Here is a 17,186-nt window from a genome sequence, read left to right as displayed (position 1 = left end):
CTGAAAATATAGTGGAAAGTATGATTTGCAGAAGACACAGGTAAAGTTCTATGGCTAAGGAAGAACTCGCAAAGAACAGGGATAGAAATGGAGGAAAAGTTGGAGAGGCAGTAGAGAGCAAAGAGAATTTCATGTAGGAAGTAGTTACACATCATCTAAAGCTAAGGAAAAGTTAGGTAAGGTGAGGACTGAAAAGATATCACTGATGATTTGGGGGTGGGATGAAGAGAGGCCACATTACATGATGGACACAATCTGTATACATTATTATTTTTTTTTTTTGTATACATTATTTTTTAAAGAAATTGGGGACTAGAGGAGTAGGTGTATTCTAGGAAATTCCATTTTCTTTTGTTTGAAATGGAAAAAGCTGGGCATGTTAATACAATGAGGAGAAAGTGACACTATGGAGGTGAATTTTGATAGATGATTACAACAGTAAATTTAACATCTATGTCTGTGTTACAAAGCAAATCTTTCTGGGCCTTTAAACCAATAAATCAGAGAACAACACTGTATGGTAAAAACCTCCATTTCTGTTAACAGGTAAACATTGATAGGGGAATAAATGGTGAGAGACTCTTTAACTTTTATATTTCCATCACACATGATGTCAGTGGAGAACATACGGGAGCAGTAAGTATGATCTCCTCTTTTCCCAGCCAGTGTTATCAGAAGATGTGGCAGGGGGCTGAACTCCCAACTCTGTCCAGCAGTAAAAGGAAGCACCCTGTCTCAGGTGTCCACAGAGGTGAGGTGGAAAATCTGGACTTCCATCCCAACCCAACAGTAATGAGGTGACGGTCTGAACCCAACAGAGCACTGTCAAAAAAAAAGACCCACTAAAACACAAGATTTAAATAAGATGTAGTCTTATAATACTCAATATATCCCAACCAGGTACATATCAAGCTGAAAGAGAAAAGACAATAGACCCCAACACAGATGACATAGATGTCAGAATTATCTACCAAGAATTTTAAAGCAGCCTTCACAGGGATGCCACAATGAGCAATTACAAAGTCTGTGTGATATCAATTATTTTTAGTCATTTAAGGTTTGTTTTGTGCAACAGGATATGGTTACTCTTGGTAGATGTCCCATGGAATTTGAAAGTAATGTGTGTTGTTTTGTTAGGTGGAGTTTTCTATAAATATTGATTAGATTCTGTTGATTGATGATAATTGAGTTCGGTGTCATTTCTTGCTATCCTCTTGTTCTATTAACTTAAGACACAGAAGTTTGAAGTCTCCAGCTGTAACAGTAGATTTATCTACTTTTCTTATCAGTTCTATCAGTTTTTGCTTCACATAATTTGCAGCTCTCTGTTTTGTACCTAGACAATTAAGTTTGCTATGACTTCTTGGTGGGTTAACATGTAATATTCCTCTCTGTCCATTATAATTTTCCTTCACTTTGTCTAGTATTAATATAACCTTGCTTATTTCCTTTTAATTAATACTTATATAGAATATATATTTTCACCCTTGACCTTCAACTTACTTATATCATTGTATTTGAAGTGAGTGACTTATAGGAAATGTATAAAGTTGGATCGTTTTTTAAAAATCTATTCTGCTAATCTCTTTTAATTGGCATGTATAAACCATTTATATTTAGTGCAATTACTGATAAATTAATACTTAGTTTTGCTTTTTGGTTGTTTTCTCTGATTTCTCTGTTTCTAATTTATTTTCTTCTTCTTCCTGCCTTCCTGTGGGTTACTGAATATTTTTTAGAATTCCATTTTGACTTGGCTACAGTGACTATGAGTGCACCTCTTTGTATGGACTTCTCAGTGGTTGTTCTAGGTATTACGTGTGTGTGTGTGTGTGTGTGTATGGTACATGTATATGTAAAAGATACATATCATGACAATATTTGTGTAAATTTTACTAGTGTGAATAAAGTGTATAAACTTTACACTCTTTTACGTCCCTTTACACGCTCTCATACCCTTTTATATAATTGTTTAAATAATTCCTTACATGTCCTGAGATCTACATTAGGCAGTGTTATGATTTTTTGCTTTGACCTCAAGAAACTATAACAAGAAGGGCAAAATAAACTCAATAAAGTCAGATGAAGGGAAATGATAAAGAGCAGAAATCTATGAAAATGAAAATAGAAAGCTGCAGAGAAAATCAATGAAAGAGTTTCTTCTTGGATAAGTTCAATAAAATAGACAAACCTTAGCAAGACTGACAAAGAATAAAAGAGAGAAAACATACATTACTGATACCAAGAATGAAACAGAGGAATCACACAGACCTTGAGGCTAATCAGAAAGATAAGGAAAGGAATACTATAAACAACTCTACATGTAACAATTTAATAGCACAGATGAACAAATTCCTCAAAGAAACCCACAACTCACTCAAGATGAAATATAAAATTTGAACAGCCTTGTAACTATTAAGGAAATTAAATTTACCAAAAGTTTAAAAAAAAAGTTACTACCAAATCTATATTTTCTCCAGAATGCAGAAGAGGAGGGAACAATTCCCAAGTAATCTTATGAAGTCAGTACTACTGTGGTGACCCAGACAAAGACAACACAAAAACAAAGAAAAAACCAAAAGTACATATCAATATCCCTTACAAATATACATATTTTTTAAAACTAGCAAAAATAATTCAGCAGTTTCTAAAAGGAATTATTCACAAGGCCAACCAATTAGACTTATTCCATGATATAAGGATGGTTCAGTATTCAAATATCAATGTAATGCACTACTGAAGCAAACTAAAAATAAATAAATAAATAAAAATAAAAATCCCATAATCCTATCAATTGACACAGTAAAACTACTGAAAAATCCCACACGTATTCATGAGAAAACCTCCTAGCAAACAAAGAACAGAGAACTTCAACTTGATAAAGAACATCTATTAAAAATCTATAGCTAACGTTATACTAAATGGTAGGAGACTGAATGCTTTTGCTCGGAGATGATGAAAATGGCAAGTATGTCCAATCTTAACATTGCTATTTATCATAGTACTAGAAGTTCTAGCCAGCACACTAAGGCAAGAAAATTCTACAAAATTCATATACATTTGAAAGGAAACAAACTGCCTCTATATTTACAGGAATAGAAACTCTCAAGTAACCTACAAAATATTCATACAGCTAATAAGTGAATTCAACAATGCCATAGGATATAATATCAACATACAAAATCAGTGGGTTTTTTGTAAGCTACCAATGAACAAATGGGAACCAGAGTTTAAAATATAAAACCATTTACAACAGTGGAAGAAAGAAAGAAAGAAACAAACTAGGGACGCCTGGGTGGTGCAGCGGTTAAGCGTCTGCCTTCAGCCCAGGGCATGATCCTGGAGTCCTGAGATTGAGTCCCACATCAGGCTCCCTGCATGGAGCCTGCTTCTCTCTCTGCTTTCTCTCTCTCTCTCTCTCTCTCACACACACACACACACACATACAAATAAAATCTTTAAAAAACAAACAAACAAACTGATTTAGGTATAAAATCTACCAAAACATGTGTGGAACTTGTACACTGAAACTAAAATATGCTGACAAAAGAAACTAAAAAAACCAAATCTCTCGATTTGGTTCCCCATAATGATAATTCAGGTTTAACAAATTCCCCCCCCAATTCTCCCCATAATGATAATACAGGTTTAACAAAATTATGATAAAAATCTCAGTAAGATCTTTTTGCAGACTATTCAAATACTTATGTGGAAAGACAGGAAAATAAAATAGCTAACACAGTTTTGACAAATAATGGTAATGTGGGAAGAATCAGTTTACCAGATTTCAATACTTACATAGCTACAATGATCAAGACTGTGTAATATTGGTGAAAAGATGGACACATAGATTAGTGGAACAGAATATATAATTAAGAAATAACTCCACTCAAGTAAAGCCAACTATTTTCTGACTAATGTTCAAAAGCAATTCAATGGTGTAAAGATAATCTTTTAACAACATTGAAACAGATGGATAGTCACAGGCAATAAGTAAACTTCAACCTAAATATCACATTTCATACAAAAATTAACTCAGAATGGGTGATAGGCTTAAATGTAAAATGTAAAAACTGTAAAACTTTTAGAAGAAAATATAGGAGAAAATCTTTGTGACAAAGAGTAAGCACAATCCATAAAACAGAGGGAAAATATTAATTTGAATGTTAACCAAATTGAAAATGTGTCCTCTGTGAAAGACCGTGTTAAGAGGAAGAAAAGAAAATATTTGCAAATGAAATCTAATAAAAGATTAATACCTATATAAAGAATTATCAAAACGCATCAGTAAAAAAAAACAAACAATTCGGTTTAAAAATGGGCAAAAGACATGAAGATGTATTTCACCAAAGAAAATATAGAGATGAACACATGAAGTTCAGTATCATTAGTCAAGGAAATACAAAATTAAGACCACAATGAAACAGCACTGTTGTTCTTAGAATGGCTAATAAAAAGATACTGATAATATAAAATGATTAAGAGGCCACAGAGACATTGTATCATTCACACATTGCTAACAGAAATTATTTGGAAGTTTCTTAAAAAGCTAACCACAACTTGATGACCCCACCTGGCCAGGGAACTCTGTGTGCACTTCTGCCTGATTCAAGGCCCCAAACAATGAGCCATACCAGCTTTAGAGCCTGTTTTTGCCACTGTGCCTGGCAGGAAAGCTAATTTTTAAGTGCTGAGTGCAGCCCCCTGCCCCACCCCACCAGACCAGAGCATCAGGACACGGAGCAGCTCAGCAGCACTTGAGAGGAGTGCCTAACCAGGGTCTCTGCCCATCTGCAGAGCCCAGCAGGGGACTCCATCTGGCCAGGGAGCTCCATGTGTTTTGCCTGATTCCTGTCTCTGACTACTAAGTCTAACTGGATCTGGAGGCTGTTACACAGCCCTTGCCAAGGCTGAGAAGCAAATTCAAAGCTCTGCCTGGCACTGAATATAGCCTCCAGCCCTGCCCAACCAGCAAGCCTAACCAGAACACCTGAGAAGCTGTGTAGCCCAACCTAGAGCCATGCTTGCAACAGCACTTGAGCAGAGAGCCAAACCAGCAGCTCTTTCCATCTTTAGAGCAAAACTGGTGGTACTGTCTGAGCAAGGAGTTTGGTGGGCAGCTCTGCTGGATTCACGTCCCCAACCAGCAAGCTAAAGGGCCACAGAGACTGTTGTAAAACAGGGCAAGGTAGCAAATTTGTAGCCCTGCCTAACTGTTGAGTATAGCACCCAGTTCTGCCTGAGTAGGAAGTTTAACCAGAGAATTCAACACAAAGAATCAAGGATTGGGACATCTGGGTGTATCAGTGGTTAAGCGTCTGCCTTCAGCTCAGGGCGTGATCCCTGGGGTCCTGGGATCAAGTCCCGCATTGGGCTCCCTGCATGGAGTCTGCTTCTCCTTCTGCCTATGTCTCTGCCTCTCTGTCTCTCTGTCTCTCATGAATAAATAAATAAAATCTCAAAAACAAACAAACAAACAAAAAAAACCCAACAACCTAAGAATCAAGGATTATGAAGAATCAGGTAAACAATGACATCACCATAAGAAAGCAATAAAGCTCCAATAACTGACCCTAAGGAAATGGGAGATCTATGACCTATCTGCAAAGAATTCAGGAGAAATAAAATAACGCTAATTAACATTATAGAAATAAATAAATGTTTGTAGACCTAATTGATAATGCTAACTATACAGTCAAAATCAGATTCTCAGGGGATCCCTGGGTGGCTCAGCGGTTTAGCACCTGCCTTCGGCCCAGGGCGTGATCCTGGAGTCCCGGGATCAAGTCCCACGTTGAGCTTCCTGCATGGAGCCTGATTCTCCTCTGTCTGTGTCTCTGCCTCTCTCTCTCTCTCTGTGTCTCTCATGAATAAATAAATAAAACCTTTAATAAAAATCAGATTCTCTAATATTGTAATCGTATTCTAAAACATGTAATTAATTTACAACTCTAGTTTAAAATTTAAAAAAAATAAACATTAAAAATAACCATAAACATAATAATCTGGTTTTGGATACACAATATAAAATATATGTAAACTGACAGGTGCCTGACTGGTTCAGTCAGAGGAATATGTGACTCTTGATCTCAGGGTTGTGAGTTTGAGCCCCACATCGGGTGTAGAGATTACTTAAATATAAAATCTTTAAAATAATATATATTTATGTAAACTGAAACATTAACAAACTGTGAGGAGAGAAGTAAAAATTTAAAGTGTATATGTTATTAAAATTAAGTTATCAACTTAAAATATGATGTTATAAATAGAATGTTATTTTATGTTAGTAACATGGTAACCAAAAAGGAAAACCTTGTAGTAGTCACATAAAAGATTATGATAAAAGAATGACAAAATACTGCTACAAAAAGTCATCAAACCACAATAAAGTGAAAAGTATCTACAGTCAGAACACAGTTAACTAAATGACAATAGTAAATCTTTAACTGCTAATGATTAAATGTAAACAGATTAAATTCTCCAATCAAAAGACATAGTATGGCTGAACAGATCAAAATACAAGATCCAATGATATGCTTCCTATAAGAGACTCCCTGTAGCTTTAAAAACACATGCAGACTGAGAATGAAGGAACGGGAAAAAATATTTCACCCAAATGGTAATCAAAAGAAAGCAGAGATGCTATACTTACATCAGACAAGAAACTTTAAATTAAAAATAGTCAAAGGAGGGATCCCTGGGTGGCGCAGCGGTTTGGCGCCTGCCTTTGGCCCAGGGCGCGATCCTGGAGACCCGGGATCGAATCCCACGTCAGGCTCCCGGTGCATGGAGCCTGCTTCTCCCTCTGCCTGTGTCTCTGCCTCTCTCTATCTCTCTGTGACTATCATAAATAAATAAAAACTAAAAAAAAATATTTAAAAAAAAATAAATAAATAAAAATAGTCAAAGGAGATAAAGAAGGTCACTATACAATGATAATGAAGTCAACAATCCATTAAGAATATATAATTGTAAAGGTTTATGCACGCAATATCAAAGCTCCTAAATATATAAAGCAAATACTAACAGAACTGGCAGTCTTAAACAGAAATAAAATAATAATTGGGGATTTTAACATCCCCCTCAGCAATGAATATATCATCCGGACAAAGAAGCAATAAGGAAACAATGGATTTGAAGAACATTATAAACCAAAAGGACCTAAGTGACATATACAGACACAGAATTTTGTAGGATAGACAAATGTTAGGCCACAATACAAGTCTTAGCAAATATAAGAAGACTGAAATCACACCAACTGTTTTCCAGCAACAATCATATGAAAGCAGAAATCAATACTGGTAAAATTCACAAATACATTAAAATTAAACACACTTCTGAATAACCAAGGCATGAGAGAAGAAATTAAAAAGGGAAGTAAAATAATATCATAAGATACATGAAAATACAAAATATCAAAACTTATGGGATGTAGCAAAAGCAGTTCTGAGAGAAGTTTATAGCAATAAGCACAACAGCTAGAAGAAAGTAAGATTCCAAATAAACAGTCTAATTTTACATCCCAAGGAACTAGAAATAACATAATAAGCCCACAGTTAACAAAATTAAGTATATAATAAAAATCAGAGCAGAAATAAATGAAATAGAAAAAGAAAACAACAGAAAAATTGACAAGAGTTAAGAGTTGGTTCTTGGAAAAGATGAACAAAATTGGTAAACCTTTACCTAACAACTACAGAGACAGTGAGACCTCAAATAAATAAAATTATAAGTGAAGGAGGAGACAAGTGATGCTACAGAAATGTAAAAGATCATAAGAAACTACTATGAACAATTATACAAAACTAAAAACTTAAAATAGCTAAATTCCTAGAAGCATACAACCTACCAAGTCTGAACCACAAAGAGTAGAAAATAAGATTGAATTAGTAATCAAAAACCTCCCAACAAAGAAATGCCCAAGACCAAATGGATTCATTGGTGAATTTTACCAAACATTTAAAGAGGAATCAATACCCATCCTTCTACTCAAAAAACTGAAGAGAAGGGAATATTCCTAAACTCATTTTATGAGGCCAGTATTACCATGCTATCAACGCTGGATAAGGCACTATAAAAACAAGACAAAACGAAACAAAAAATCCTACAGGCCAATATCCCTGATGACTATAGATCCAAAAAGTCCCAACAGAATTCTAGCAAACTGAATCCAACAGCACATGAAAAGGATAATATACCAGGGCACCTGGGTGGCTCAGTGGTTGAGTGTCTGCCTTTGGCCCAGGGCGTGATCCCAGGGTCCTGGGATCGAGTCCCGCACTGGGGTCCCTGCAGGAAGTCTGCTTTGCCCTCTGCCTATGTTTCTGCCTCTCTGTGTCTCTCATGAATAAATAAATAAAACATTTAAAACAAAATAAAAAATAAAAGGATAATACACCATGATCAATTAGGATTCAAAACTAGGATGCAAGGACGACTGAACATATGTAAATCAATAAATGTAATTTACCACACTAATAGATAAAAATCATATGATCATCCAACAGATGGAGAAAAAACATTTAAAAATTCAACAGCCATTCATGATAAAAATTCTCAATTAATTGGGCATAGAAGGAAAGTGGGTATAGAATTCTCAAATAATAAAAGGCCATATAGGACAAACCCATAGCTAACATCAAACTCAATGGTGCAAGGTTGAAAGCTTTTCTTCTAATATCAGGACCAAGAGAAGGTTGTCCACTCTCACCATTATTCAACATAGTACTGGAAGTTCTTGCCAGAGCCATCAGACAAGAAAAACAAATAAATGGAGTCAGAATTGGAAAGGAAAAAAGTAAAACTGTATTTGTTTGCAGATGACATTTTATATGCAGAAAATACTAAAGACAGCACCCCCCCCCAAAAAAAGTAACAACTACTAAATGAATTCAGTAAAGCTGTAAAATACAAAATCAACATACAAAAATCAGTAGCATTTCTATACACTAACAAAATTTAAAAATAAAACAATCTCATTTATAATAGCATCGAAACAATAAAATACTTAGGAACAAATTTAACCAAGTAGGTCAAAGACATACACTGAAAACTATAAAACACTGATGGAAGAAACTGGAGAAGACATAAATTGAGTACAAATACTCTATGGCAAAAAGATAGTTTCCTCAATAAATGATGCTGGGAAAATTGGATATTCACATGCAAAAGAATGGAACCAGACTCATATCTCACACCACTCACAAAAATTAAGTCAGTTAAAAAGACTTAAATGTGAGACCAGAAAAACCATAAATTCCTAGAAGAAAAGTAGGGAATCAGCTCCTTGACATTGATAATAGCAGTGATTTTTTTTGGCTAAGACAAATAAGGTAGGCAGCCCGGGTGGCTCAGCGGTCTAGCGCCACCTTCAGCTCAGGGCCTGATCCTGGAGCCCCAGGATCGAGTCCCACGGCAGGCTCCCTTCAAGGAGCCTGCTTCTCCCTCTGCCTGTGTCTCTGCCTCTCTCTCTCTCTGTGTCTCTCATAAATAAATAAAATCTTAAAAAAAAAAAGACACATAAGGTATATGCAACAAAATAAAACAAAGAGTGGGACTACATGCAAACACAAAACTTCCACACTGTAAAATAAGTGATCAACCAAATGAATAGGCCACCTATAGACTGGAAGAAAATATTCTCAACCTGCACATCTGATAAGCTATTATCCAAAATATATAAGGAACTTATAGAACTCAATAGTAAATAAAGTCCAAATGATCCCATTAAAAATGGGCAATGAACATAAATAGACATTTTTCCAACGATATTCAAATGGCTAACAGGTATGCGAAGTGGTACTCAGTGTCACTAATCAAGAAAAGGCTAATCAAAACCCTGAGATATAAACTCACACTTGTCAGTATGTTGTCAAAAAGATAAGAGACAGCAAGTACTGTTGGGGACATGAAGAAAAGGAAACCTTGTATATTTCTGGTGGGAACGTAAACTAGTTGCAACCAACACAGAAAACAGTATGGAGGTTCCTCAAAATTCTTTTTATTTTATTTTATTTTTTTTTATTTATGATAGTCACACACAGAGAGAGAGAGAGAGAGAGAGAGGCAGAGACACAGGCAGAGGGAGAAGCAGGCTCCATGCACCGGGAGCCCGATGTGGGATTCGATCCCGGGTGTCCAGGATCGCGCCCTGGGCCAAAGGCAGGCGCTAAAGTGCTGCGCCACCCAGGGATCCCCTGTTCCTTAAAATTCTAAAATAAAACTACAGTATGATCTGCCAATTGAGCTTCTAGGGAATGTATTGAAAATAAACTAAATTACTGACCTGAAAAGATATCTATCTGCCATGTTCACAGCAGCACATTCACAATAGCCAAGATAAAGAAGCAATTTAAATATCTGTAGATTGATAAATAAAATGTGAAATATACATACACACATGCAAACACAGTGGAGTATCAGCCATAAAAAAGAATTCATACACCAAGAGACCTTGAGGGCATTATGCTAAGTGAAATTATAAAGACATACTGTATAATGTCACTGTTTTTGTGGAATCTTGAAGTAAAAAAACTCATGGAAATAGTTAACTCATTTTTGGTGGGGGGGGGACTTGGGGGTGGGGGAACTGAGTGAAAAAGGTGAAAATGTACAAATTTCCAGTTATAAGAGAAATACGTTCTGAAGATATAACATACAGCATGATGACTACAGGTAACAAGGCTGCATTCTATATTTGGAAGTTGCTTTGAGAGTAAATCTTAAAAGCTATCAGTGGAAGAAAAATTCTAATCACATGAGGTAATGGATGTTAACTAAATTTATTGTGGCATTCATTTCATAGTACATGCAAATATCAAATCATCATGTAACTAACCCAATATTATATGTCTATTATATCTCAATAAAAGTCAGGAGGGGGGTACTAACCACACACTATATTATCCAATAACCAATCACTGACCTGGGCATTTATCCTACAGAAATACAAATCTGTATATGGTTTTTCATAGCACCTACAGTTGTCTGGTCAAAAACTGTAAACATCCAAAATGTTGCTCAGTATACCGATGAGTATAAACTGTGGTGACTCCCTATCATGGAGGAACAGACAACAGACAACTGATTCATCACAACCCAGATGAATTTCAAGAGCATTATGAGGAGTGAAAAAAGGCAATCTCCAAAGGTCACATACTGTATGATTCCACTTCTATAATATTTTTAAATGACAAAATTATAGAGATGGACAATAAATGAGTGGTTTCCAGGGACTGAGGGTTGTGGTGGAGGGGCAGGGATGCACAAGGGAAACTCAGTGATCTGTACTAATCTGTAACTAATAATAATTAGTTACAGGGATCCACAGTGATAAAATGACATAGGATTGTACCCACACAGTGCACCAGTGTCAAGGTCCTGATTCAGATTTTGGGCAATAATTATAGAAGATATAGCCATGGGGAAACTGAGTGAAGGGCACATGGGACCACTTTATAGTACTTTTGTAACGTTCTGTATATATGTGATTATTTCAAAATAAAAATTAAAGAGCATGAAATATGAATTCAACTTAGAAATTATTTTGATATGCTGGTTTTGTCCTTATTCAGAACACTTAAAAAGTGCAAAGAAAACACTGTTTTGAGTTTAAATAGTTCCTCGGCTTTTTTTTTTTTTTTTTTTAAGATTTATTTATTTATTTGAGAGAGAGAGTAAGCACGAGCGGGAGGGGTAGCGGGACAGGGACAACCCCAAGCAGACCAGTGTGAAGCCTGACCCCAGGACCCTGAGATCATGACCTGAGCCAAAATCAAGTTGTATGCTCAACTGACTGCACCACATAGGTGCTCTGTTCCTTAGTATTTTTTTTAAGAAGTTAAATGTAAAACAAAAAAGCTAAAAGGTATCCAAACCTGAGACTTTCAAAAGGAAAAAGGACAAAAACTGTATTTCTGCATACTGACTTAAGTCTTGAGCAAGTAAACCTAAGAAACTTCAACCATAAACATTTTTAAATTAACTTTATTATCATTAAAAATATGTATTTAATTTGGATCTTGTGTTGGATTAAGTCAATTTTGAGGCTCATTGTTCATTGAAAGCAATGAGGCAGGTATAGGGTAATTCTTATTTCTAAGAATACTAACAAAAAGCAAACTTTCCTAGAAATTTTTAAGTATCTCCAAATAAGTATTCTCAAATATATTAAGCATATATAGGTATTCACTTTAATGAAGCTGTTAAAAGATAAAACCTGCTACATATATTCTATAGAGAATGAACAACCCAAGAAGCTGAAATCTTCATTTCTTAAATTTGGTTGGAGTAAATCTGTACTTGTAGTAGTAGTATATATTTTGCAAATAACAAAGAATTTGGGATTTGGACCTGAAGGAATCTGGTCCTAAATGGTCCATCACTATACGGTGACCCCTATGGAGGGTGAGACTTTAGCTTCCTTGTCCAAAAAGCACACAACAATTACACTGTACTATTGTGATACTAAAGTTTTATCATGAATATTAAATTAATATCAATATTAATGGTTAAACTCAGTAAAAACATGTACTTAGCAACATTTTTAGTTGTTGAAGTAATTCTTAAATCTTGGTAAAGGATCAGTAAGGCAATTTTTTTCTTCAAATATTCTGCAACCTCAGTCTTTCTCTAATTCTAAGACACATTTCAAGTATCTTTTAATTGCTTTTGGCCAGGTAGCAACATGACAGATTTGTAACTACATGCATCAAAATGTGCACCAAAATGTGAAGAATGATAGGTATCTGTGTCTTAAGAGATAGCCCTGGAGATAATAATGGATACTCACTTAAGAAATGATGTATCACTAATGTTCTTGGTAACAGAGAACGATATTATGCAGAAAAACATGGACATTTAGATTCTGGGTTGAAAGTGAATTGGAAGCATTGGACTCTGAATATGAAAAAGTTTAAAGAGCATCTCAGTTAATTTTGCTTATGTTTTTCTTTCTATGTGTGTACGAGGGTGATACGTGGATTTTTTAAAGGGCTTTCCAGAAGTATGAAAAATGCCAACTGGTAAGGAGTTGTGTTGCAGTTAAAAACAGCATGGTTTTCTTTCTTCGTAGCACATAAAATAATGGTGTATTTTATAAGACTGCATCTCAGCTTCAACAAAACCCCTTCATGCTCAAAACATTGATTCAATTTGTAAAACTATTTTGTTCTTTTAATGTCTTCCATTAAAATTTGATTTAAATAATTGAATCAATAAAAGTACAACAATCAAGTCTGACAAAACTGATACTAAGTGATGACAGAAAAAGCATGTTCCACTTGACGGGAGTGGAATATTCAACCAAAGCTGCACTATGAGTGGTTTGCGCTTTGATCCCAACAGGCCTTCCAGTGATCCGAGTTTGATCACTAGAGTTTCAAAATAGAGGAGGATTTCTGGCCTCTTCTCTTTAACATTTATTACAGACTGCTAACTGTATGCCGGGTTTGGAATTAGTCAGGAAAGCATGGAGGAGAGATGCTGTCTTGTTCCTTGCTTCCCTGGTGGTTCCCATCTAGCAAGGTAGACTGACAAATTATACATTGTTACATTGTTACAAACATTGTGAAGAGACTGCTGGGAAATGGGAACAGAAATGAATAATGGGTGATAGTCACTTTCAGGGAATAACAGTGGTAACACTCTCATAAGGCTGTTCGTACTGCACGCTTCACTCTTTAATCTTCAAAAGAAGTGTGTAAAATAGACATTGCTACTGTTCGCACTTCATGGGAAGGAGAAATGGGGTTTTGAGGTGTCAAGTCATTTGTTCCAGGTCATAAAACAGGTAGGCAGGGACCTGGACCCAGATGGTGAGGCTCTAGAGCTTTTGCTCTTGTCCACTTCAATATTAGGGAGCATCTTCCTGAGAAGCTGTCATTGAAGTGGACACCTGGATGATGACGAGGTAAGATGTCGGTGGGAGAAATCATGTATAAAGCCCTAAAGTGGGAAGGAGTCCTTCCTTTGGGACAGGAAAGGTGGCCAGCATCACTGCAATTCAGTTAAGGAGAATGAGAAGGTCAGGGAGGAAGGGCTACAGAAGCAGGATCCAGTAGGCCACACAGGGCTGGAATTCCAGTCTAATTGCAGCTGCAAGCACGGAAGACTTTGCACTGGATAGTGACATGATTTTTTTTTTTTAATATATATATTTTTCTGGCTGATGTGTGAAGAATTAATTAAAAGAAGGTAGAGTCCAAGTTATTCATTTAATCAGCAAATATTAGAAAGTTTACAGAGTAGCTGTTCTTTTGGCGAGCCCTATTCTAGATATGGGCATACAGCCAAAAACAATGGAGACAGGGTCCTCCACTCTGGAACACACTTTAATGTGCACACACACACCCACAACTGCCCCCTCTCCTGCATCAACACATTCTCCCACTTGACTGGACAGATTCCATCAGCAGACAGATCTTAGTATCTCCCACCTTTAAATATAAAACAAAAATCTGTCCTTTGAACTTTCATCACCCTCTAGTTGCCATCCTGTTTTTCCACTCCCCAACCCAGAAAGTCTGTAGTAGCTTTACATCCAGTTGCCATCTGAGCCCACTACCATCCAGTCCTCTCTCACCCTACAGCCTGCTGAGTCAGTGTCACCACGCTGTCCTCTCTTATGGGTGTCTAATGCTAACTTCTCTCTCTACTTTCTAGTTAACTTCTCAGGAGTACTCTTGTTGCTAACTAGTCCTTGCCTCTGGAAACACGCATCTCTAGTTTCTGTGGCACCACACTCTTCAGGATTCCTGGCTTCTCCTACCCAGTCCAGTTAGAAGCCCATATAGTGCAGTGATTAAGGGAACAGACTTGGAGACTTGGCCCTGAAGACAGACTGCTTCAGGAGTGCTAAAGGCAGGGAAGACACAGGAAAACAATGCTCCCCTCCCCCTTCTGCAGGCTAGAAGATGAATCACTATTGCAGGTGAGACAAGATGGTGGTTTAGACCAGAGTGTTAACAATCGAGATAGAAATAGATGGATTTTAGCTCTGTTGAGAAGCAGAACCAATAGAACGGAGAATGGATTGGATAAGCAAATTGAGGGAAAAGAGGTATCAAAGTCTTTTTTTAAAGTAACAGAATTATTTATAAAATCTTGAAACATTCAGCTTTGCAAAAGAATAAAGTTTAAGTTGTGACCCAATAAAAAGCTAATGAACATTATCTCTCCTTCAAATCAAGGATACTTAGAATTTCATTTGATGCTTTTCCACTGAAATTGGTACCAGGGAGAGGTTATGTGATTTACCCAGTCACAGATAACTGGTAGTAGAACTGGAAAAAGAACACAAGTTTCTCAGAATCCCACTAAGAAGCAAGAGACCAGGATCTGGCAAGATGACTATCACTCACAAACTTGCTGAACCCCTAAAAGTTTTTCCCCTGACCAATGCAATAAAAATATCCTAGTAAAATGTTTGCGCTTACTGAATATAGTTAGGCACACTTTTTATTTCCTTGAAAATGAGGGAAATAAAAGTAGACAGAATATAAATACCTATGTTAGCTTATAAAAGGAGTAAAATCTATTGTAACAGTTCATCAAAAATGGTTACTCAAGTATACTTATGTATATTTTATTTGTAAAAGGTAAGGTATGCATTAAATTCCCTCTCAAATAGTTTACATTCTAATTTGCAAGATACACATATAAATTCAGGATAACAGATGTCATAAGGCAGTACAAGAACAGTCGCCAAATGAATTAAATAGAGAATACTTAAAAAAGAAACAAACATACTCTGGGGTAGTCCTTAAGAAAAAGTCGGGTTTTCCTTGAGCCTTGAAGGACGAGTAAGAATTTACAAAGTAGACAGGGAAGAGGATTCCATTAAAGAAACCTAAAAAGAATGTCCACTACAGTAGCAGGCTTGGGGATGGGGAAGGGAGTGGGCAGAGAGCTTCTTTGATTTGTCATAGAGACATTCTCCTAGGTATGACATTTGAGCCAAGACCTGAATGACACAGAGGAACAAGAAATGTGATGACGGAAGAGAATATTCTAGGCAGAGAGAACAAGTAGGATTAAGCACTACATTATCTGTTCCTATACTAAATGTGTAAGGCTTCAAAGAAGAACACAGAGATTAGGTCAATGATAAAAAGGAACTATGAATTAGTTCCTGAACCTGAGCTGAAATAATTCCACAAATTTCTCTTTCTGATCTCAGATTCTCCATCAGTTAACAATAATTACTACTGCACCGAAGAACATGTGATCACGTACCTAGAAGAATTTTAGGAACAGAAAATAGAGTGAAATCATAAAAATCAGCTCAAAAGGACAAGAAGGGAGAAGTTATTACGGATGCTCACATACACGCAGTGATGTGATCCGGAGTTGTGATCACGGGTGATAGAAGTGTTAGCAGATGCCCTGTAGTACCTGCACATGTTCACTTACTGCGGGGTTTTGGTGCATGCTCTGTCTGCCTTGCCAGATTGTAAGCTCTCTGCAGGTGGTAAGCAGATCTCACACCGACTTCTGACACAGGCTTTCGGTTAGCATCACCCAAGCACGTCTGTCCAGACACTGATTTATGTTACATCCCTTTGGGGATCTGTGTGTGTTGTGGGTTCAAAATCCCACCGAGCCTGCAAAGGACTGGAAGGGGCTTGTGGGGTCGGGAAAAGTTAACAGAACAGACACTCGTAACAACAGAAGCGAAGCCATCTTCAAGAACGTGGAAATGATCCCTCCTCGGTCACTGTGCTAGTGACCACGGCTGGCCCTGGGTTCCGCCCCAGCGGACCGCACTCCATCCACCGCAAAGCGGAGCATTTGCAGCTCTTCGCACAGGCCAAACCCGCAGGGGCTGAGGTCACCACGGGCCCCCAGAGCAGCCACCCAGGAGCGCACTCGCACGGCCCCGGGTCAAGCCCGGGAAGCACAGAGGCGGGCTGCTGAGCCCCGTGCGTGCGCCGCTCCGCCCCGAGGGTCCCCTGCAGCCGCCCCCGCCACCCCCCCCCCCGCCCTGGATCGCACCCGCACGGCCCCAGGTCAGGCCCGGGGGGACCACCGAGGCCGGCTGCTGAGTCGTGTGAGGGCGCCCCTCCGCCCCCCCGGGCGGCGCCCTCCCCGCACCCGCACAGGGACAAGCCGCAGCCCCGGGGGTCCCCTCCTCCGCGGGCCCCCCAGCACCAGGCGCGGCCGCCCCACTCCTCCCTCGGACCCCGGAG

At 37.7% G+C, this 17,186-nt stretch overlaps 1 protein-coding gene across 2 annotated transcripts in view; it reads right to left on the bottom strand.

Annotated features, from left to right (window-relative positions):
- Nucleotides 1-17,186, bottom strand: part of KBTBD3 (kelch repeat and BTB domain containing 3) — a 32,586-nt gene that overhangs the window by 15,151 nt on the left and 249 nt on the right. The window contains exon 1 of one of the 2 annotated variants that reach the window (XM_026006774.2): nt 16,411-16,761. The exons of the other annotated variant lie outside the window; for it this stretch is intronic. The gene's annotated coding sequence lies outside the window, so the exon portion shown is untranslated. Of the gene's footprint in view, nt 1-16,410; nt 16,762-17,186 lie in introns of those variants that run through there. 2 annotated transcript variants of the gene reach the window in all.

The sequence above is a fragment of the Vulpes vulpes genome, chromosome 12 (genome assembly GCF_048418805.1).
Source record: "Vulpes vulpes isolate BD-2025 chromosome 12, VulVul3, whole genome shotgun sequence".
In the NCBI taxonomy this organism is placed as follows: Eukaryota; Metazoa; Chordata; class Mammalia; order Carnivora; family Canidae; genus Vulpes; species Vulpes vulpes.
The sequence above is the reverse complement of the archived record's forward strand: the minus strand, read 5'-3'. Positions and strand labels throughout refer to the sequence as shown.